The sequence below is a fragment of the Hypanus sabinus genome, chromosome 4, assembly GCF_030144855.1.
Source record: "Hypanus sabinus isolate sHypSab1 chromosome 4, sHypSab1.hap1, whole genome shotgun sequence".
Classification (NCBI taxonomy): Eukaryota; Metazoa; Chordata; class Chondrichthyes; order Myliobatiformes; family Dasyatidae; genus Hypanus; species Hypanus sabinus.
Window position 1 is genome coordinate 58916500 of NC_082709.1, and position 25250 is coordinate 58941749.

Sequence of the window (25250 nt, forward strand, 5' to 3'; positions counted from 1 at the left end):
AAGCGAGTTTCACGTTCCCCCTGCTGTTTGGGTAAAGGAGTTCCTCCTGAAATCTCCCTTGGTATTGGGGATACAAGATCCTTGGTTTTATAAACAGAGTGAAAAAGAGGGAAGTTATGGCAAACCTTTCTTCATCACTGGCTGGCCACCAAGTGGAGCATTGTGGGCACAGTATTTAACACAGGTTGTCAGGGAAGAAAGACATTAGTCACATGTAAAAATATGTAATGTATATTGAAATTAGCATTTTTGTGATCTGCGTCTTCGGGCATGCGGTGCCTACTGTCAAAGGTGCCTTCAACCAGCAAAGTAGTTATACCATTGCATTAACAAGAACTAGTTTTGAACCATCAAGTCAGTAGCCTGTATTTCAAACTGTTCATGCCAACTGGGCAACTTAAAGCAACATGCAGCAAATGCTAGAGGATTTCAGCAAGTCAGGCAGCATCTATGGAGGGAAATAAACAGTGGATGTTTCAGACCAAGACCCTTGTGTCTCTGGGAAATTAAAATTCAAGTTCTTAAATTAATCAAGCCAAATGAACAGTTGGTAACAATAACATTAATTATGAAACTTGGGAGGTGGGGTTCACCTACTTCAGTAATGTCACTTGCAGAAGGAAGTCTGTGACCAGTCTAGGCTATCTGTGACTTCAGACCTGCCAACGTATTTGTCCCTTAGCTGCCTCCTTATTTCAGGGACAATTAGGAATGGCCATTAAAGAGTGGCATTGATGGCAAGATGCACCTCCCGTGAATGAATGAATGAATGAATGAATTAAGACCATAAGACCATTCAGTCCATCGAGTCTACTCTCCCATTTAATAATGGCTGATTTATTTTCCCTCTCAACCCTATTCTCCTGCCTTTTCACCATAATCTTTGATGCCCTTTATAATCTACAACTTCCACTTTAAATATACCCAATGACTTGGACTGCACAGCCATCCATGGCAATGAATGTCACAGATTCACCATCCCCGTGTAAAGAAATTTCACCTCATCTCTGTTCTAACGGGACATACTGTATTGTGAGTCTGTGCCCTCTGGTCCTAGCGTCAGAAGAGTGATCTCTTCCTAGGCATCCAGTGTTGCCTCTGAGTAACTCATTCGTATTGGAGAAAGGAACTCCTAGTGGGCCCTTTGCTTTGGAGACTTGCTTCTTCAGTGTTTTCTCACTGAGTTGATGTATATTGCAAAGGATCTCTCATTAGTTCACCCAGAATGGAGGATTACAGTCAGATTATGTTATGTGTTTAGGGTCAGCTGTGCTTATATCTGCCCACCAGTGATGAAATGTGCATTTGGCTTCTGCCCAGCATGGTGAAATGATTCCGATTTGCACTTGTTTATGCAACACCAGTTCAGATTGACATTATTTTTAATTGGATTATTTTTCCATTTTACTACTTTATCTCTTTATGGGGCCAACTGTAAGCACATCTCATAAACTCTGAAAATTTCCCAACCTGTCTACCACTTCCCTTTTAAGAGCTACGCTTTCAATCTAACTTTTCTTGCTATTTGCTAAGCATCAAACTTCTCGCAAAGAATCTTCCTGTGAAACTTCAGGAGGCATTTCACTGCTCAAAGGTTCCATGTGAAGTTATTGCTGACATCTCCTTTGACACTGCATTGGTGGTTCAAGGATGCAAAATATACTTTGCTTTAAAATGGGACCGAGAAGAGGCAGATGAATGCTTTAATTCATTGCTTGCTTAAATTGTCCTACAATGAATCGTGTGCTTTAGTTTCTGTACAGCCTTTCCCACACATCGATAATTGTTCATTAGGTCGGACCAGGTCTCTGGCACCTTGCATGTTATCACAGTGCTCTGAGAACTGATGGAGGCTGATCAATGCAAGGACCAAAGGGAATATTGGAAGGTTTGACATCCAGGCTGCTAAAAGTTTTAAATCCTGTCCCTTTGCTAATAAAGGAACCATTCATTGATTGTAACATGTCTGTACAGCAAAAAGGCATAAAGATTCAGTTCTTTGCTGCAGGATGCCTTTCCTTTAAACGTGACATAATACTGGATGTTTCATTTATGGGAGCATCAATGACAATTTGTCTTGACATGGTGTACCTTGCATTGGCGTAGTAGTGAAAACAAGCATTATCATGTCGGCCCTCCATTTCACTTCTTTTCTAGTTTTTGTTTCTAATGAAGTCAATTGGAAGGGATAGAAAACAGCTACTGCTGGTTTTACACTCCACTGACATCAGTTAATTTGCTGCAAGGCTTTGAAACTCTTGCCCTTGGGTTGTGATTTCCTGGTATTGTGCTGGGACCTAGCAAAGGCATTAAAACTCTATACTCAGTGACTACTTCACTAGATACACCAGTGCATCTGCTTATTATTGCAAATATCTCATCAGCCAATTATGCAGCCAAAACTCAAAGCATTGAAGCATGCAAACATGGTCAAGAGTTTTGGTTGACTATGTATCAAATATCGGAATGAGGAAATGTGACCTAAGTGACTTTGACCGTGGAATGATTGTTGGTGCCATACAAGATGGTTTGAGTATCTCAGAAACTGTTGATGTCTTGGGATTTTCACCCACAATGGTCCCTAGAGTTCACAGGGAATAGGACAAAAAAATCTAGTGAGTGGCTGTTCTGTGTTAATGAGAGAGGTCAGAGGAGAAAGGCCAGACTGGTTCAAGTTTGGTCAGGAAGGCGATAGTAACTCACAAACAATCACACATTTCAACAGTGGTGTGCAGAAGAGCATCTCTGAATGCACGTGTTGAACCTTGAAGTGGTTGGGCTACAGCAGCAAAAGATCATAAACATACACTCATTGGCCACTTTATTAGGTACCGGAGGTAGCTAATAAGGTAGCCACAGAGTTTAGATGTGGCAGCTCACAGATACCGAGATATTTTCACAGCCCCCAAAACAGATGCTGGGGCTGAAGTCTGAAACAAGTGGAAGTGTGTTGGAAGTTTAAAAAGTGAAAATCCTTTGCTAATTAGAACCCAAGAGCCAGGAGTCTGAGACCTTTTGGTGCATCTCGTCATTGGGTGGCCTTCATTATCAGCTGTTCTACTCACCTTCTGTAGAAGCCTTGTATCTCCTAGGTAACACGCACAAAATGCTGGAGGAACTCAGCAGGTCAGGCAGCATTAAAAAAAAAAGTGAGGAGGCTAGCTAAAAGGTGATAGGTGAAGCCCAGTGGGTTGGAAAGGTAAAGGGCTAGAGAGGAAGGAATCTAATAGAAGAAGGTGAGCCAATGGATAAAGGGAAGGAGGAGGAGGAGGCACAGTGGGAGGTGATAAATAGATGAGAGGAGGTTAGAGGCCAGAGTGGGGATTAGAAGAGGGAGGGGGGACAGTTTTTTTTACAGGAAGGAGAATTCAATATTCATGCCATCAGGTTGGAGGGTACCCAGGCAGAATATAAGGTGTTGCTCCTCCACCTTGAGGGTGGCCTCATCATGGCATGAGGAGACCATGTCCTTTCCAGTCCTGAAGAAGGATCTCGGCCTGAAACTTTGACTGTTTGTTCATTGGGTGATGCTGTCTGACCTGCTGAGTTCCTCCAGCATTTTGGGTGTGTTGCTTTGGATTTCCAGCATCTACCTCCTGATTTCATAAACACAAGAGATTCTGCAGATGCTGGAAATCCAGCACAACACAAGAGCAAGGAGTACAAGAGCAAGGATGTCTTTTTGCATTTGTACAGGGCCCTGGTGAGACCACACCTGGAATATTGTGTACAGTTTTGGTCTCCAGGTTTAAGGAAGGACATTCTGGCAATTGAGGAAGTGCAGCGTAGATTCACTAGGTTGATTCCTGGGATGGCAGGGCTGTCTTATGCAGAGAGATTGGAGAGATTGGGCTTGTACAAGCTGGAATTGAGGAGATTGAGAGGGGATCTGATTGAAACGTTTAAGGTAATTAAAGGAGTTGATAGGATTGAGGCAGGCAATATGTTCCAGATGTTGGGAGAGTCCAGTACCAAAGGGCATGGATTGAGAATAAGAGGTCAGTTATTTAAAACAGAGTTGAGGAAGAGCTTCTTCTCCCAGAGAGTTGTGGAGGTGTGGAATGCACTGCCTCGGAAGACGGTGGAGGCCAATTCTCTGGATGCTTTCAAGAAGGAGCTAGATAGATATCTGATGGATAGGGGAATCAAGGGATATGGGGACAAGGCAGGGACTGGGTATTGATAGTGAATGATCAGCCATGATCTCAGAATGGCGGTGCAGACTCGAGGGGCTGAATGGTCCACTTTTGCACCTATTGTCTATTGTCTAACACACACACACACACACACACACACACACACACACACACACACACACACACACACACACACACACACACACGAACAGCTTGAGGAACTCAGCAAGTGAGGTAGCATCTGTGGAGAGGAATAAACTGCCTAAGTTTCAGGGTGAGAACCTTCATCAGGAATGAATCTCAGAGTCTCCTTAATGCAATTCTTGCTATCTCCCCAACATTACTCCTTCGTGAGTAAGGGGTATGGAAGGCAATGGCCTGGGTTTCCATCAGAGCACCCAAAGGTGGTACTGGGCCCAACACCCAGAGTGAGGGAGGTACAGAGGGTAGAGGACCAAGTGTGTGCTCCAGACTTGACTGCTTTACTCCATTTGCTCCCAGTTAGGCACATATCCAATTAGGAGGAGGTATAAAGGAAAGGTGTGGTTGGGAGAAGGGGGAAGAGTATTCCCAGGCAAATCTTTGCTTGTGCTATGCATGCATCCTGTTCATTGATTGGGTGCAGGGTATAGGCATAGATGAGAATTTGATCGCCAGTGACCAGATAATGTTGGGCCAGATGCATACAAAGCTGGAAATACAGGAAAACATTTTGTTTAACATTCATCAGGTTTATGTATTTATTTATCTGCTTGCTGATTTATTTATTTGTAGCGATACAGCGTGAGAGTAGGTCATCCAGCTGAATGAGCCCATGCACCCAGTGGTACCCATGTGACCAATTAACCTACTGATCCGAATGTGGGAGGAAAATAGGGGCGCCTGGAGGAAACCCATGCGGTCTCGGGGAGAAAGTGCAAACTAGATAATTAAACGGTGGAGGGAATTGAACCTGGGTCACAGGCACTGTAATAGCGTAATGCTAACTGCCACTCTACCGTACCAGCCCTTTTATGCATGTGTTGGCCCTGATTTAGGGTCACATGAATACAGAGCAAGTGTGGTCTCAGGGGGAGTATTCAAGTACAGGCATTCGATTTGATATTATTACTAGACAAATGTGCCTTGGACTAGTCCTATGTTTTGTCTTTTCATGGATGCTGCTATATCTGCTGAGTTCCTAGTATTTTCTGTTTTATTTCAAATCTTTCTTTAGAGAAAATTGAAGGTAAAAAGGATCAGCCACAATTGAATGGTGGAGCAGACTCAATGGGCCAAGTGGCCTCATTCTGTTCCTATGTCTTATAGCCTTTTGCATCTAAAGGAAATTCACCATGCTAATTGCTGGGGTGACAGAAAGGCTGGATAGGTTGGGTCAGTATTCCTCACAGTTGCTGAGAATAACTGGGGATCTTAGATCCTAAAGGGACTTGACAAGATAAATATTGACTCTCCCACTTGTTTTCACTAGTGAGAGAGTCACAAACAAGGTGACACATCAGTAAGATCAGGGCTGTTCATTTAAAACTGAGGTGTATAAAAAAATTCTCTGGAATTCTGTGCCCAGGGGTTGGTAAAGGCCAATCATTATATTTAAGCAGGAGAAAGGTAAATACTTGAAAGGTCATCAACTGGGGGTTTTGGGAACTGGTACAGAAATTTAAAACCAACATCGATCAGCCATGACCGTGTTGAAAGTGGGGCAGATGGCCTACTCCTCCTCCTCTGTCTGCAGGGTTTTTTTTCCTGATTTTCATTCAGTGTTATCTACACTTTAATGTTACTGTGCCAATTTTGCAAAAGAGAGCCATGGGGAAGAAAGGAACAGTGTGTCCAAATGCAATCCCTTTGGATAGCAAGCGAGTGGCTGCATTACAGGGAGAACATTAAATGGCAATGAAGAAATTAGCAATGATACTTGCAGGCAAATTGAAGGAGCATGCATTACCAAGATGAATGATTGAAAGGTAGACCAGGATAGAGAATAATCCATGATGATAAGATTTGGTTTTAAATACGGTGGAAAATGGAAAGACTAGATCAAATTTGAGATGAGATATAGCATCATTTAGTGCAAGTGCATAGATAATAAAAATGAGTCAGAACAAACATAAAGAAGACAGAAAAGATTATAAGAAATATGTTCGGGGGAGAAAAGGGCAGAGAGAAATAGCAAGCCTTCCACAGAGTAGTGAAAGAGTAATTAATGTAAAAATGTAGCCCTTAAAGACTGATGGAAACTGACATGGTGATGAAGGATATGTAGATATTAATTCAGTACTTTGCCTGGTTATTTTCTTTTGTTCATCCCGTTGAGTCTATGCTAAATCCAAGAACAATCCCATTCTCCTACTTAGTTCTTTCTCCTGCCAATTAACTCCACCCTCCACCTCTCACCACCGATTTACAGTGGCCATCTAACCACCAACTGGCATGTTCTCGGAATGTGGGAGGAATTCTGAGTACTAAATGTTCAAAATTTCGTACTGAAGTTCAAAGTAAAGTTAAAATTTCAAAGTAAATTTATTATCAAAGTACATATATGTTACTACTTACAATCCTGAGATTCATTTTCTTGTGGGCATACGCAGTGAATCTAAGAAACACAATAGAATAAATGAAGACTGCACCCATCAGGATGGACAAACAACCAATATGCAAAATGTAACAAACTGCAAATACTACGTAAATAAATAAATAGATAGCTAGCTAGATAGATAGATAAATAAATAAGCAAGCAAGCAATAAATATTGAGAACATGAGATGAAGAGTCCTTGAAAGTGAGTACAGAGTTTGTGGAAACAGTTCAGTGATCAGGCAAGTGAAGTTATTCCCTCTGATTCAAGAACCAATAGTTGAGGGGTAATAACTGTTCCTGAACCTGGTGGAGTGGGTCTTGAGGTTCCTGTACCTCCTTTCCCAATGGCAGCAGGGAGAATAGAACTTGGCCTGGAGGGTGAGGATCCTTGATGTTGGATGCTACTTTCCCATGACAGCATTCCATGTAGATGTGCTCAGTGGTGGGAGGGTTTTACCCTTGACGGACTACTGTATCCACTATTTTTTGTAGGATTTTCTGTTCATGGACATTAATGTTTCCATACCAGGCTGTGATGCAGCTAGTAAGTATACTCTCAACCACGCATCTATAGAAGTTAGGCAAAGATTTAGATGGCATGCCGAATCCTTGCAAACCTCTAAGGAGGTAGAGGAGTGGCCATGTTTTCTTCATAATGCACTTGCATGCTGAGCGCAGGACAGATCCTCTGAAATGATAACACTGAGCAATTTAAAGTTGCTGACCTTCTCCACCTCTGATTCCCCCGATGAGGACTGGCTTATGGATTCTGATTTCCTCCTCCTGAAATCAATAATCAGCTCCTTGGTCTTGCTGACATTGAGTAAGAGGTTGTTGTTGTGGCACCACTCGACAGATTTTCAGTCTCCCTCCTACGGTATATGCTGATTTGTTACCATGTTTGATTCGGTCAACACCAGTGGTGTCATCAGCAAACTTAAATATGGCATTGGAGATATGCTTAGCCTCACAGTCATAAATGTAAAGCAAGTAGAGCAGGGGACTAAGCACACAGCCTTGTGGTGCACCTGTGCTGATGGAGATTGTGGAGGAGATGTTTTTGCCAGTCCAAACTGACTGGGGTCTGCAAGTGAGGAAGTCGAGGATCCAGTTGCACAAGGAGATACTGAGGTCAGGGTCTCGGGATTTATTGATTAGTTTTGAGGGGATGATAGTATTGAATACAGAGTTGTTCCAAGTCTCTTCGCAGTCAGGAATTGAAATGCTTCATCACCAGCTTCTCAAAGCATTTCATCACAGTGGATGTAGGTGCTACTGGACGATAGTAATTGAGGCAGGTTACTTTGTTCTTCTTAGGCACAGTATATTTGAAGCCTGCTTGACCTCAGACTGCCAAAGCAAGAGATTAAATATATCGGTGGACACTCCAGCCAGTTGATCAACACAGGTCTTTACTACTTGGCCAGAGACCTCATCTGGGCCTGATGCTATCTATAGGTTCACCCTCCTGAAGGATGCTCTCAAGTTGGCCTCAGAAACCGAAATCGAAAGGTCGTCAGGGGTTGTGAGAGTTTGTGAAGGTTCCTCCATGTTCTGACAGATAAAAGCAAGTAAGGTGAACAAGCAGACTATGCCGAAGATCAGGATTGAACCTGGGTCACTATACCTGCTGCACATTATAGCACTCTATAAGAATACATATGGATACTAGGAACACAGCAACATTGTGACTACGTGACTGTTTATGGAGATTATTGTTTTGAATAAAGAGAGTTTTCAGCTTGTCTGTCAAACTATTTGGAAAGCATACCGTAGGACTAATACTGGACGCTGCCAGATGTGGAGGTTTATTTTTTTAAAAAAAGATCTCAGGCAGTTAGTCTGATTAAAGTTGTTGGCAAGCAACTGGACTCTGTCATATGGGATGAAATTACTAAGCACTTGGAGAAACATGAGCTAATCATGACTAGTCAGCATGCATTTTGAAAGGGCATGTTGTACATAAAAATCAAGTAATCTTATACACATTAGGAAGCTTTATCCACATAATTCTGCACAGCTTCTCCCTTCAGTTTTTTTTCTCTCCAGCTTGTGTATCCCATATGCCTTTGCTTGACAGAAGTCCATCAACTTCAAATCTGAAATGAACAAGTGACGTGGATTGACTTTCATTTACAGAAAAGAGTCAAAACGTCTGGATTTTTTGTTAATTTGCCTTCTGTGGGGAGTTCACACGTTCTCCCTGTGACAATGCATATCCTCCTACATCTCCAAGACGTGATGGTTGATAGATTAATTGGTTACTAGAAGTTACCCCAGTCTTGATTGGAGAATGTTTGGTGTATTAATGCGGAAGTGAGGGAGAATATATCACAAGTAGAGGAAAGGCACTGATGGTGTTGCTGCTTTGTCTTAATGAAAAATGTAACATGAATGTGAAACAATTTGTTTCTATCAACCAAAGTTTACCTTAATAGTTACCCTTTGATCCAGAAGGTTAAGATCCATAATGACTTGATCATTTGGATTCTGAGTTGGCTTGCCCATAGTAGGCAGAGGATAGTGATCACGAGAAAATCTGCAGATGCTGGAAATTCAAACAACACACACAAAATGCTGGTGGAACACAGCAGGCCAGGCAGTATCTATAGGGAGAACGTTTTGGGCCGAGACCCTTCATCAGGACTAACTGAAAGGAAAGATAGTAAGAGATTTGAAAGTAGTGGTGGAGGGGGAAATGCGAAATGATAGGAGAAGACCGGAGGGGGTGGGATGAAGCTAAGAGCTGGAAAGGTGATTGGCGAAAGTGATACAAAGCTGGAGAAGGGAAAGGATCATGGGATGGGAGGCCTCGGGAGAAAGAAAGTGGGGGGGGGGACACCAGAGGGAGATGGAGAACAGGCAAACAACTAAATATGTCAGGGATGGGGTAAGAAGGGGAGGAGGGACATTAACAGAAGTTAGAGAAGTCAATGTTCATGCCATCAGGTTGGAGGCTACCCAGCCAGTATATAAGGTGTTGTTCCTCCAACGTGAGTTTGGATTCATTTTGACAATAGAGGAGGCCATGGATAGACATATCAGAATGGGAATGGGACATGGAATTAAAATGTGTGACCACTGGGAGATCCTGCTTTTTCTGACGGACCGAGCGTAGGTGTTCAGCAAAACAGTCTCACTAGAGGGTATAGCTTTAAGTAAGGGGATAAAGTTTAAAGAAAATGTATCAGGGCAAGTTTTTTTACACAAAGTGTGTTAAGTGTGAAACAAGTTGCCAGGGATTATGGTGGAAGCAGATATCAGGGTCGTGTTTAGGAGGCTTTTATATAGACACAGAAATATGCAGAGAATGGAGGAGTATGGATCACGTACAGGCAGAATGGATTGTTCAAATTGCTATCATGTTCAGCAGAGACACTGAGGGCCGGAAGAGCCTGTTCTATATTTCTTGTCACCGTTAGCTGGCAAAATACTAAGGAATACAGTCTGCTCATTTTTAACTTTTGATTTATTATCCCTCTCAACCCCATTCTCCTGCCTCCTCCCCATATCTCTTGACACTCTTACTACTCAAGAAACTACCAACCCACACTTTAATTATACTCAATGATTTGTCCTCCACAGCTGTCTGTAGCAGTATATTCCATAGATTCACCACCCTCTGGCTAAAGAAACTCATCTCTGGTCCTAGATTCCCCTTCCATAGGAAACAACATCCACTCTATCTAGGCCTTTCAATATTCGATGGGTTTCAGTGAGGTTCCCCTGCCCCATTCTTCAAAACTCCAGAGAGTAAAGGCCCAGAACCATCAAACACTCTTCATTTGTGAACCTTCTCATTCCCGGAATCATTCTGGGCCCTCTCCAATCCCATAAGCAGGATGTTTCTCACATGGGAAAGTATTGAGGCCAGCATCTTTCCGAAATGTCAATTAAGACAAGTGATTTAGTGTTCATATATAATAAAGGTAGGTAAAGACATTGGAATCTACCTGTGAAGCTGCTCTTGTGCTGTTTGTATGGCAGATTGTGGGTTTGTGAAAGATAGAGAATCAATGCACTGAAGCAGAATTCCTTATCAGTTGATTTCTGTTGGGTCACCATTACAGATGGATGTTTTATTAAAAACCTTGAGTATGATATTCCCACAATCAAATAACCTGCCAATGCATGCTGATTAGACCTGCTTGAAAGATTAGCCAGTTCAGCAGATACTCGAGGGTGGCCACTACCAATGAAACTGTGGTAACCGTACTCTGCAAAGGCAGGCAGAAAATAAAAGGGCAAAAAATGTGCACTTTTGGTGTTGTGTTCCAGGTAGTTTTTTCTTTACTGATAACCTGATATACTCACAAATTTAGTTTCTAAAATGTGACCTTACTGATGTCCCACTGTAGGCAGTGAATTAGACTAACAACTGTCTTCTGAGGGAGCAACAAATGTACATACAATATAATAGTTCATGTACACTTGTGGGAGAAAGGATCCAAATACTGAGGGAGATCTCTGCTTTCACTTTCTGCAGAAAATCCAGACTCTGGCACTTTGTCAAAATTCGTCATGTACTCCAAGAGCATAAATGCTGGTGAAAGGTGACGATGGTGGGAGACAGTGGCCTAATCTTGGATTCACCCATATTAAATATAGATAGTCTGCTGTCTTTCAGAAAACCAGACTGGATTACTGTCCCTCTGTATACCGGTGCCAACTAGATCAAGGTTCATAATACATTTATTATCTATGTATATATAACATATACAACCTTGAGATTCACCTTCTTGCAAGCAGCCACAAAACAAAGAAGCATAATAGAATCCACGGAAAAATCCCACACGGCAAAGACCATCAAACATCGAATTAGTGAGCAAAAAAAAGAAATTGTGCAAAGAATTAAAAAGTAAACAAGTAGCACAGAGAATGAACCGCGGAGTTCCAAGAAGAGAGCCCACAGCCACGCAGCCAGTTCAGTGCTGCAGCCAATCCCGGAGCCCGACGGCTTCAGGCCACAGCCTCGGAGCCAGTTCAGTGCTGAGGTGAGTAAAGCCTCATGGAGTAGTGAGCTGAACACTGGGTCATCCTTCATCCTCGGCCTCAGTGCCTTAGTGTGGATTGGCATTTAGATCAATTAAGCAATGGTTCATTTTCCACCCAGGCCCCACCACATCTAACTGGCCTGGAGTAATGTCCATCATTGCCGTACCTGCATTCTCGAGAGTCCATTTTGCCGAATCCCTCAAGATATCATAAAAATGCCAGGTCATACAGGAGGTTCGAAAGCACATCTCCCAAAGGGAAATTACAGGCTGCAGATTGCGAAGATCATAATCTAGAAAAAGTATAATTAATAGGGTAGTTAGTAATTTTGTTTGCTGCCCACAAAAGCATCACCATGTCTCGCCAGTGCCATTATGGGATATGGCTGCTTCACAGTGACTGAGTAATCTCTTCCCATAATTCAACCCTTAGTGTCCTGACAGATTTTGGTAAATCTGAATTTCAAGGTAGATCCTAGACAACTGCTTCCTTCCACCATTGAATGCTGATTTGTAACTCATATGCAGGATCCTTCTGGCCCCATTATATTGATTATATGATCCATGTCTTTTTATCAACCCTTCAGTGAGAAGATGGAGGAGAAGCAGAATTGAGAAGGACAGTGGAAAAAAGTGAGGTGACTTTAGACACTGTTAGTTTGCCTGCTGTGGAGAGTTTACAGTCTCCCAGTGACTGGATAGGTGTCTTCCCACATCTCAAAGCCATGATGGTTAATTAGTTCCTGTAACTTACAACCCTAGTGTAAGCAGAAGAATTGACTGACTCTGAGGAGTTGAGGAACTATATATATATATGACCCTAAACACTGTGTCAAAGTGTTTGTTTAAATCTCCACATTACGAATTACGTATCTGATTTCCAAAGCCTTCTTAGAAACACCCTGCACTACATAGCAACCATTTCCTCTACAACCACTATTGTGTCCTTGCTCATGAGCAAGTGGCTTTGCCCACTCTGCAAGTTTATAAGCTGTTAGTTGCCATAACATGAATAGGTAGTAACTGCATTTCAGAAGGCCTTTGCCAAGGTGCCTCACATGAGGCTGCTTAACAAGATAAGAGCCCATGCTACTGCAGGAAAGATACTAGCATGGATAGAAGATTGCCTGACTGACAGGAGGCAAATAGTGGGAACGAAGGAAGCCTTTTCTGGCTGGCTGCCAGTAACTAGTGGTGTTCCACATGGGTCTGTGTTGAGACTGTTTCTTTTTATGTTATATGTCAATGATTTGGATGACAGAATTGATGTCTTTATGCCCAAATTTGCAGTTGATACGAAGATAGGGGGAAGGCAGGTAGTTTTGAGGAAATAGAGAGGCTATGGAAGGACTTAGACAGATTAGGAGAATGAGCAAAGAAATGGCAGATGGAAAACTATGTCAAGAAGTATGCAGTCATCCTCTTTGGTAGAAGAAATAAATGCTTAGTCTATTTTCTAAATGGAGAGAAAATTTTAAAATCTGAGGTGCAAAGGAACTTGGGAGTCCTCGTGTAGGTTTCCCTAAAGATTAATTTGTGGTTAGAGTCAGTAGTGAGGAAGGCAGTTGCGATGTTAGCATTTATTTCAAGAGGACTAGAATATAAAAGCAAAGATGTAATGTTGAGGCTTTTTAAAGCACTAGTGAGGCCTCACTTGGAGTACTGTATGCAGTTTTGGACCCCTGTGGAATTCATTGCCACAGAAGGCTGTGGAGGCCAGGTCATTGGGTATATTTAAACAGAGGTTGATAGGTTCTTGATTGGTCAGGGCATCAAAGAATGCAAGAGATTGGGGTTGAGAGGGATAATAAATCAGCTATGTTGGAAGGTGCAGACTCCATGAGTGAAATGGCCTGATTGTATTCCTATGTCTTATGGTTTACATGCAATGAAATCCAAACTTTTATCAAGTCTTTCTGACTATTAACAGCATTCTCGTATGTACAGCAACAACTTTTCATTTATTTTGCTCTTTCAATGGGACTTTTGGACTGTATTTACAAGGGCAGCCATCTTTAAAGACTTTGCACATAGACCCCAGAGTTTCTGTCTTCTGATAACCCTTCCAGATTGCAACACTTAATTTATATTTCTTCATTTCATTCTTTAGAACAAAGGGGTTCAAGTATCTCTGCCTTAAATTTCACTTGCCATGCTCCTGCCTATTTCAGTTGTTTCTGATCTCCTAATCCTGCTACTTACTCACCTTGTTATTTTCTACTCGTCTACATTTGGTTTGTCTGCAAAGACTGAACCGATGCCTTACATACCCTAGACAAGGTCAGTAATATATATTTTTTAAAAAGATGGATCCCAGTATGGATTCCTGGTGATCACCTTTTTACACTTCCATCCAGCCTGAGAAACAACAGTTGGTTACTCCTCTTGGCTCTCTGTGTGTTGGGCAGTTTTCTACCTGCAATTTTCCTGTCCTTTCATTTCTGAGAGCAGTTATCCTCATCACCAGTCCTGTCCTAACCAACCTTCCAAAGACCATAATCTCCAAAGAGGAACATGACTAACTGAAGAAGTGGGAGCCTTGGATTGTGTTTTTCCCATGCTCTCCTAAGTGCTGATGTCACCTATACTAGTTATAATATGGAAACACAGCAACAACTCCATTTATAGTTTCCACAAGTGACCCATTATGAGGTAATGATTAAATAATCAATTTTATGTGATGTTGGGATATGAGCGATAACTCCTACTTTTTGCCCTTGTGTCTTTTGCATTGACCGGCAAGGGCAGCTCAGGTTAAGCTCTCTTTCAAAAGGAGCACCTGAAAAAAAGCAGTGGTGAGGGATACTTATATTGGCTACACTACACCGCCTTCACTTGGCTGCAAAACAGTAAGGCAACGTCATCCAGAAATTCCATTAGATAGGGAATACAATTCATCTTCTGTATAATCATAATTTGAGTCATTGAGAACAAGCATCATTCTGATGGAGCTCTTGGCCTAGTACTGCAACCAAATTATTTGCTCAAATCTCTGGAGCAATACCTGATTCCACCCTTTGGATTCAGAGGTGACAACTATGTGGAAAATTCTCTGTTACATTTCTTTGGAATGAGGCAGCACAGTTGCCAGTTTAATCTAAATACCTCAAAGTGCCAGTGACCCAGGTTAATTCCTGATGCCGCAAAATTTCTCACTTGTGCTGCTTCCAGCAAATCCTTGGGCATATTGGTTGTTAATGCAAACAGCGTGTTTCCATGCACACATGGTAAATAAATCTGAATATGTGTATTAGCAGACCCCTGTTCTTGAACTTCCATTTTTGTTGTGCTTACAAATCCTCTGGAAGTTTCATTGGACTGCACACTAACTTGCATATATTTATAAAGGCAACTGCAAAGTCAGGTAAACTGGTGGAGAAGCAAAGATGCGTGTCAGATGCAAAGATTAAAATTGAAGACATATTTCCAAGTACATTATGTTTTTGGAGTGACATTATATTCTGACAGTCAGTCAGAATAAACATTTTTTATTCTTTTTGTTTTTATTTAAAAGAACACTTTCACATTGATGCCAAAAGGCCACCTCATTTTCCTCTGCCAAGGTGGAATTGTTGCTGGATTCCTATTATAACAGGGGTTTGGATGTAATGCAACCTTTGTTTGTTTAGAATGTGGTCATACGTCCTCAGCAAATGTTCCCTGGAGCAGCAGCCACATCATTCAGTGCCATCCAAGCAGCTTCAGCCTGCTAAAACATCTGAAACAGCTTTCTCTGCGAGGACAGTGTAGAATCCAAATCAGGTTTGCTGTCACTGACAAATGTCGTGAAGTTTGTTGTTTTGCGGCATCAGTACAGTGCAATACGTAGAATACACTATAAGTTATAATAAGAAATATATAATTTTAATTAGTACAAAAATGATGTTCATGGTCCATTCAGAAATCAGTGCTGGAGGTGAAGAAGCTGTTTCTAAAACATTGAGTGTGACTTCTGGCTTCTGTGCCTCCTCTCTGATGGTAGTGATGAGAGAGGGCATGACCTGGGTGGTGGGGGTCCTTAATGATGGATGTCACCTTCATGAGGCATTGCCTTTTGAAGAAAAGGAAGAAGATTAATCCAGGTTAAAATAAATATATTGGTGGGGGGCACACAAGTGCAGTTGTGTTGTGTGTTTTTAATGCATTAACTTTGGGCATCAGTGATATGGTTAGGGGTTATTGCCCACTCCTAGTTGCTCTCAAGGGAATGCTGACAAGCTACATGTGTCAGGTGAAGTGAATTTGTCGCACAGAGAGTTTTAGCATTTGGAACCAGTGACAGCAAAGGAAGGGCAATAGATTTTTTAAGTCAGGATGGGTGCTGCTTGTGGGGAATCCTGCAACACAGAAGTGGTGGTGCTCCCTTCTGTCAGAAGCATTTTCCCTTGGTGTCTGTGGCCAATTGCTGCAGAAGATTTTGCCAGTAACATCCTGCAAGCAGTGTGCACCAGTGGTGGAGGTGGGAGACTGAGTAGTCAGGGTTATAGATGGAGGCTAACCAAGCTGGTTTCTGTAGTCTAGGCCTCTGCTCTGGTCTTGAAGTCCAGTGATGTGGGCAGGTGATGGAGTCCAGACCTCTGCTCCAGCTTTGTGAATGGCTGACGAAGAACAGCCATGCATGTCAGGCTGTTCCAGGTCAGTGGGTCCCAAGATCAGATGTCTGTGTGAGCAGAAGGCATGAGTCAGCACACCTGGCATTCAGGATCCGCTCATCAGACAGTCCAGGGGTCGAAACCAAAAATCGAAGCCTGTGAGTAGGTCAGAAGTCAAAATTGAAGGCCAAGTCGTGGAGGCAGGAGGTTGTGGTTTTCCATTGTGTTCCTAGCTTGTTTGTTTATAGCTTACATGAAGACTTGGAAAATTCAGAGGTATGGAATGCTGTAGTTAGCTGCTCTTCAGTAACAATAAGGTAGCCTGGGCTAAGAAATCTATCATGTTGGGTTTACAACACACTCCACTGAGCCCAGATACCATTTTGGTAAAGCTACGCTACATGCTGTTTTTTGAGTACCTACTTATGGGGAGAACCAGTACATGCAGTTATAGAGTCACACTCCAAGTCCATGCCAACTCTTTACACCATTTCCACATTAATCTTATTTTATTAACCCCAAATACTCACCCACTTCTCTTAGATTCTCCCACTCACTGCACATCAGGCACAGCAGTGACCAATTAACCTACCAATCTGCTCATCTTTGGGATGTGGGAGGAATGTGGGTGTCATGGTACACCAGGTACTGAAGGCAAACATGCTAGCTGCAGGGAACTTTTCAGAAGGCAAAGAGTATTTTGACCTTCATTGCAAATGGATAGAAATAAGGAAGCAAGAATATTTAATTGTACATGGTTTTGATGAGTCCACATGTGGAGAATTGCGTGCAGTTTTGGTCTCTACATGAAAAATGCCTGTACGCGCACTTAAGTTGTCAAGGCATAGTAAGCTACAGACCGTGTGCTGGAGGCTGGGATTAATATGGATGGCTTCCCAATGGTCAGCATGGATATGATGGGCTGAATAACGTGTTCCATGCTGTATAACTCCATGGTTCTAAAGGATATATCTGGTATGGAGGGAGTGCAGAGAGGTTCCGGCAGCCGTATGATTGTCCAGAGAAGAGATTGGGTCGACTAGGCCTACATTTACTGAAGTGTAGAGTAATGTGAGGAGATCTCATTTGGAATCTGTAGAGTTCTAACCGGGATCAACAGGCTGGAAGTGAGAAAAATGAATCCCATAACAGGACCAATCTAAGGCCAGGGATCATAGTTTCAGGGCAAGGAGTTAGTTATTTAGAATGAGATGATGAGAAATTTTATTGCTGAGGTGAATCTGTACACCTTTCTCTACCACAAAGGGCTCTAGAGACCAAGTTGCTGAATATGTTTAAAAAAGTTTAATTGTCATTCAACTATACAGTCAAATGAAACAGCTTTCCTCTGGGGATAAGGTGCAAAACACAGAACCAGCAGTCACATACAGCAGAAAAACAGTCACAAAAAATAGTACAGGATGAGTGCCCCTTATCCAGATCGCTTGGGGCCAAAGTGTTGTGGATCTTGGATTTTTTTTTAGATTTTAAAATATATAATGAGATAACTTGGAATCACCATCATTTCCTACTCTGAATTTATGTGCTACCAGTAAGCAGACTTTGACTTACACTTGTTCATCACACGTATGTACTTTACAGTAAAAGTTGTTACAAACCGTTGAGTGCCGGGTAACAAAAGCTGCACAGCACCATCAGGAGACGACCTGAGTCAGTTGTGAACAACCATCAGTCTCCATCTACAATGCCATGTTTTGAATACACTGTGTTTGAATTTTACTTTATTTTTAGGTTTTGATGGAAGGTATAAAAACAATTAACATTGTAGACTTCTTGTGGTGTTAGACTTTCATGATTAGTAGACGCTTTAAATTTTTAATGCTGTGCCTTTTCTTAAATTTCTGCAACCATCCTGTTGAGTATGCACTGTGGCTTTCAATTTTCATTTTGCTGTGATAGATCTTTGCTTGTTTCATTATCAGCATACCATTAAGCCACATGTGTTCACTCCGATGCTAATGATACACGATTGAAATCTTCGTTTTTCACTTTATTTATTATTTATTTTTATTGAGGTACAGCGTGGAGTAGACTCTTCTAGCCCTTTGAGCTGTGCTGCCTGTTAACCCCCAATTTAACCCTAGCTTAATCACGGACAATTTACAATGACCAATTATCCCATTACTAGTACATCTTTGGACTGTGGGAGGAAACTGGAGCACCTGGAGGAAACCCACATTGTCACAGGGAAAGCATACAGACTCCTTACAGACAGTGGTGGGAATTGAACTCGGGTTACTGGTACTGTAAAGTGTTGTGCTGACCACTATGTTACTGTGTTACCTGATAATGGAGTTTGTCTTTTTTTCATTGATTTCTGTTCACTGCATACGTAAGGTCACTTCTCAGAACTGCTTGTGGTGCACAGAGGCCTGCGCATCACCTGGAAACCTTTTCAATGTCTTGTGTAATTTTCCATTTGTGATATCATGTCAGCTCTAAAAAAAATTCAAATTTTGGAGGATTTTGGAATTTCAGATAAGGGGTATTCAACCTGTATTAAAAATAATAATAATAATAATAATAATATAGCCCAAGTCCTTGAGTGGCATGGCCCGTAGATTGATGGTGTATGGAGCACAACGTTTCTGCATGAACAGTCTGAAGCAGTTCCACATAATGCATAGGTCAGCCACAGACGAATGCAATCAAGCTCGTCTCCCGTCAAGCGAACAGTGGATGGGAGGTGCCAGCCTGCAACCCAGCACAAAATCCAGTGGCACAATGCCAGCTCTGATGTCTCTCTCCTCAGTGGCCACAACAGGTCACCCCGATGTGTGAATGAAGCCTGATCCGCACTACAACTGAGGCCATACAGCTGCTCCACGGTCAGTTTCACCAATGAGCCAGTGAATTGGACTCGCAATATCCTACATTACCAATGTCCAACAGGGTCTTGCAGTCACTGTTGACAGTGCCTTCTTCCGTGGCTGGCTAAAGCAGGTTGCGACACGGTGTGTGGCAAGTCCAGCTCTACCACTATCCAGCAGCTCACTCGTGGGATACACCTGCAGTACTTGATGTCCTTGCTAACCAGCGGTGTCTTGCAGTCATTAAAAGAGAGAAAAAGGATGAACAATTGCATCTTCGGTTGGACCCAGAGACACCATTGCGTTCGAGTGTGCAACTATCTTACTGGAAGACCATAGATAACACAAAAATCATCATGAGGTTTAGGGAGATTGGAGATATGGCAGTGAGATGGAATATCAGCCATGATCCTGTTGAATGACAGAGCACTTTCAAGGGGTCATATCACCTACCACTGAACCCATTTTCCTGTTTCTACACATCCTTTTTAAGGTACTTTGCTTATATTGTTTGCAGCGTCTCAGCTTGAGCCTCTGTGTCCTTGTTCACCTGTGCTTTAGATATAGAGGCCAGCATTCCATCATAATTTTGGTTACGTTCTTTGCCCATCCATGGCATTTCACTGACCCTCTTGAGCATGGACCCTCTTGTGTTTGTTCGGACCTTCACCTCTTCTAACTTTTCACCATTTATCTATCTTTTCAGGTACATAATGGATGACCACTTATCCTTGCAGTGAAATGTTTTTGCCAAAGTCATGTTACATTATCTCAATCCTTATAATCTAATGTATTCACTGACACAGCTCAATCTCTTTGAGATGGTCCTTATTGGTCAGTCAAGTCTTTGTACCTATTGCCCAATGGTAGCTATGAGGAGCTATGATCATGGCCCGGATGGTAGGGATCTTTGATGATGGATGGTGCCTTCTTGAGGGCTGTGCCTGTTATAGATACTACTGAAGGTGGGCAGGATCTGCCTGTGATGTATTGGGCAGAATCCACTGCTGTCTGCGGCTTCTTATGTTCTTGCATATTCAAATTGCCAAACCAGGTCATGATGCAACCAGTCAGGACACTTTCAACTGTATACCTGTAGAAGTTTGTTGGAGGGGTCGGTGACAAGAAAAAGCCTCCTTAAAAGGTCAAGGTGCTAAGATGCCTTCCTTGTGAATGTGAAGAGAATAACAAATGGGATTAATGAAGAATTAGTGTAAATGGGTGGTTGAAGGTTAGTGTGGACTCAGTGAACTAATGGGTCTGATTCCATGGTCTTTTTTGTGACATTGACTTGAAAATATATTGCTGGTCTTTCATCATCTCTAGGACTAAATCCGTTTTCAATAGCACAAAGGGATCATCTTCATCCAAGCAACTACAGCAGCCCAGAACGGCAACTCCTCACCACCTTCCCAGCCACATTTTAGGGATGGGCAATAATCACTGGGCCTTCCAACACTGCTAGGGCCCATCAATGAATGAAGATAGAAGATTATACCCTTTTGCTTCTACATTTATTTATATATTTTTTCTTCTATTTCCTTTCTTTGTTGATCTTCTTCTATTCTTCACAAATGTCAATGGAAGCTAATTGAAAGCAGGCAGAAACTCCCTAATCCAATACCATTGAGACCTGACTAGTGCCAAGCTACAAAAAAATCCAAAAATATTAACCCCAATCATCTCTACTGAGCAGGAGAACTGTTCTATTTTAGTGCACACTCCAAGTTAACATGGTTCTGAGAACTGTCTGTAATCAAAAAGTCCATAAGTCGGAAATATTGCTGGTTGTGAATGAAAAAGTTAAATGGTTAATAGGTTAATTAGCTACAGATTATTACACATCTTAGTTAATTTTAGATCTGAGAGTTCAGTAAATCAGTACAGATCTGAACTGTACTGCACATTCAAAATACACTGGACGACGGGAGTCATCAGATCTCAGAGTGCCAGACTAGAGAGCTTCAACCTGTAGTAACCTGTTAACTGCTTCAAAAAAAGAAATTGTCTGGAGTCAGGGATAGGACTCAACCTTTTTTGTGAATGGCTGGTCTCCACTGCACTAGGCTTTGGCTCTGAAGTCAAAAAGAGGGAGAAATATATTTTAATGTCTTGCTTAATTTCTTTGTTTATTCATTCAAAAATTTGAATAAAAATTGGAATTAAAGCAAAAATTGTTGGAAATATGCAAGTATTTGAAGAGAAACGGTTTGCATTTCAAATTGGTTCTGAAACAATGTCGTCAAGCTGAAACCTTACTGTTGTTTCTCTCTTTGTAGTTGCTGCCTGATTTGCTAAGTATTTCTAACACATACAGTATCTTTCACATTTCCGCTTCCACTTTAATTTGTCCTGTTATAGTTTCCCTGACTGTCAGCTGTTGGACATTATTACGTCATGCTAAGTACAACATTTTGTGTATGTTTTATGTACTATAAAAACTGTTGCTATTTTTGATGGTTCAAAGATCCAACTCATCATATGGATATGACTGCATGATTCAGCTTAGACTTTCTAGTCACATGTGGAGGGACTGGCCAGAAAGTTCCATCAAACTAAAATTTACTGCTTGAGCGTGGCCTCTTTTTCAGTCCTGACTTCTGAAAACCAAAAAAAAGATCCTGAGTTTGGAAAGCAGAAGCCAAGCAATTAAGTGCCCTCTCTCCTAATTGCTGTGTGAGGTTTAGCGAGACCCCACTCCCTCCCCCTTGCTAGTTGCCTACTTTCTCACTGTACTTTGACACCTCTCTCTCTTTCTCTCTCCATTTTGTCTTTCTCCCTCTGCTCCCTGGACGCAGCCAAGCGTAAAGCATGGAAACTAAACCGTGTAGGTAGCTTGCGAAATATATACAGCAGCAGCAGCACAAGCACCAACACAGAAGGTAATGAATTAAAGAAGGATGCAAAGTTAATACTGACCAGCCAGCAGAAAGCTTGGTTGGGAGTATAACTTGCCTACTTGTGTGGGCTTTGATATTGTTTGTATTTCTTTTTAAGCTTTATTTAACTGCATCATTTATGTCATACATGTTCCTTTTTTCCTTACTTAAATTTTGACCTTTCCCTCTAGCTGTAGGATAGTGATGTTTAAATTACTTCAAGAAACACATTTCCATTCTCCCCACCCCACCCCCAATCCCGACTTCAGCACATGTTGCCATTCGATGTAATATTTTCCAAGTTATTGCAGTTTAAGGTGCAAGTAGCAGGTGTAATGATCTGTGGCAAAATACAATCGTGTGCTGTGACATTTAAGTACAGTATTTAATTTGTTTTGCGAAACATTGCCTGTAATGCTCTTTGTAGTTGAGCTCCAATCCAGGGCTGGTGCATGCTAGGTCATTTGCATGTGCGAATGCTTTATAGTCTATGCCTGTTATTCCGTACCGCTGAAGGTCACCTGAGTCAAAGTTCATAAATTGACTTGAAACGCTTTCAGCAAAGCCAGCAATCACACGTTTGTTTAATAGAAGATTGAATTTTTCATTTGTACACGAAAATTATAAATTAGGTTGTTTTTTTCTTATACAAAATGTCAGGAGGTCAATTTATTCAACTGCCCAAAATCCATTTCAAAGCTCTTTAATACATGTAGCCCGGGAATCGTACGTGGTATACAGTATGTATATCTGGTCACATTCCAGTAAGTCAGCTATAATGGGTAATGTCACTTTAAATAGAAAGCAACTGGATCAGGTAATCATAAGCCCGTGCCCTCTTATTAGGGTTCTTCTGTGGTAGATTTAGTTTAATAATTTCCTGATTGCCATTGTTTTTTTCTTCAGAATTTCTGGTTTGCAGATACAAGATTCCAGCACGTTGAATGGGGCCTGAGGGCTCATTGCGTAGGTTTGTGTGTGAACTTGCATCTCAAATGGAGGATTTTGTTGCTTTATATATAATTGATTCAAGTTGGCTTTAGAAATACTTCACTGTACAATATTTTGTCAATTGGCATATGAACAAATGATTGAATCTGTTCATAAGCTGTGCAGTTGGCAGCAAGTGATTGAAGCCCCATTGTAACTGTGTGCTCCCAGCAAGATTTCAAAGGCCAGCATTTGCTCAGAGTCCTTAGCTCAAAAGGTATTATTTATTACAATAGTTTGATAATTCCTGCATTAATAATTTCTATAACGTTTGAGCAGGAAATACTGTGCAGTTCTAACACCTGAATGCCTTTATATGGGTTCCTCTTCCATTTTGAAAGACCTGTTGCCTCCTGCAGTTATCCAAAGTACTGCCCTGTGGTATATGTCTGCATCTTTATGGGAATTCAGTGAATTTAACAGCACAGAGATAGGCTTTTGGCCAGTGTTTGTGCTTTCCCTGTAAACCTCCTCTCACACTATTTAATCCACCACTACCAACATCACTTGTCTTATTTTACATCCTCCTGCCTGCACAGCATCACCTCAGTGTTCACTTCAACCATTCACAGGAATACCACACTCCTACCCCTCTCCAAGTAGAACAGATTCTACTGAGTTTTGTGGTAAATTTATTAGTAACTACAACCCCTGGCTTTGGACCACCACCCTAAAAGAACGTTAAACAGTATAGCAAAAGAACTGGCCCTGTAGTCAAACAATTCTGCACCAATTATGATGCCAGTCTAACCTAATCCTATCTGCCTGTACATGGTTTGTATCGCTCTACTTTCTGCCAGTTCACTCTGTTTCTCTAAATGCCTCTGAATTATTGCTATTGTATTTGTTTCTGACACCCCCCCCCCCCAACCCCGACAGGGTGTCCCAGGAACCTTCCAATCTCTGTTTAAAAATATTTCCCTCACAAATCCCTTTTAAACTTTCCTCCTCTCACTTAATCCTCTGCCCTGAAGTATTTGACATCTCCACCCTATGCCTTTCAAAGCTGAATATTCTTCTATCAGGTCACACATCGGCCTGTGATATTCCAGAGAAAACAGTCCAAGTTTGTCCAGACTCTCATTGTAACTAATATTGTCTAATCCAGTCATCATCCTGGTGAACCTCTAATGTCTCCACATATATTCTGTACTGTGGTGACTCACACAATACTCTAAATGTGTCTTAGCTAAAATTTTATACAATGGAAACTTGACCTCCTGACTTTTATACTCATTGCCTGGATGGATGAAGGCATGCATGCATGGTTCATGCCTTTGTTAATGCCCTATCCACTTGCGTTGCCACTTTTATGGAACAAAGGAATTGCACCTCATGATCCCTCTACATCAGTATCGTAGACATTGACTTTGCTCTTGCATTTGGCCTCCCAAAGTTCATCACCTCACATTCACTGAATTAAATTCTAGTGGGGTTTAATCTGTGTGGAGATTGTTTCCAGTAGAAACCATATTCTCGGTGTTATTTATTTGTTGTTGTTATTTGTTTTTTTTGTATTTACACAGTTTGTCTTTTGCACATTGATTGCCACTCTTTGCTTGTGTGTAGTTTTTCATTGATTCATTTATACTGTGAATGCCTGTAAGGAAATGAATTTCAAAACAATATATGATGACGTCTACATACAGTACTTCGATAATAAATTTACTTTGAGCATTCTGGAATCTCACTGGGTCACCACTGAGTAGCGACAAAGTACAGCACGTTTGGTCTTTCTTTGTTCCACACTCTCACTTCTGGTATCAACTATGTGATCATCATCACACCTTTTCCGATGCCTCCATCTTAAGTATGTTTGACAGAAAGTTAAAAATTTCCAAAAAGCCTGAAATAGAAAAAGGAACCTCACTGTACATCATTTGATTAACAGAAGGTTACTCAATTTTGTTAACTCAGTTTGCAGTAGATGATTGTCCAGATGCTGTGATGACTTTTTCTGAAATTATAAACAGGAGTAAGTAATCTTTTGATGCCCTGTAATGCTAGCTATCAGGTTGCAAAGAACTTCCTCTGAAACCAGGTTGTTTTCAAAGCCATTTTCAAAATGATACCAGAAATTCCTATTTATGCATCTGTTGTCTCTGTTCAGCTGATGGAAAAAACAGTGGTCAGTTTTCTCCTATGGGTAATTGTTTCCAAATGTGAACCCTTCTCTTCGAGCATTTAACTTCTGATCCCAATATCAGTACATTAGCCAGTAAAATTTCAGTGGCTAAATTTCATTTGAG

General features: G+C 41.5%; 1 protein-coding gene across 5 annotated transcripts in view; it reads left to right on the forward strand.

Annotated features, from left to right (window-relative positions):
• Positions 1-25250, forward strand: part of agap1 (ArfGAP with GTPase domain, ankyrin repeat and PH domain 1) — a 649558-nt gene that overhangs the window by 529039 nt on the left and 95269 nt on the right. The window lies entirely within an intron of this gene.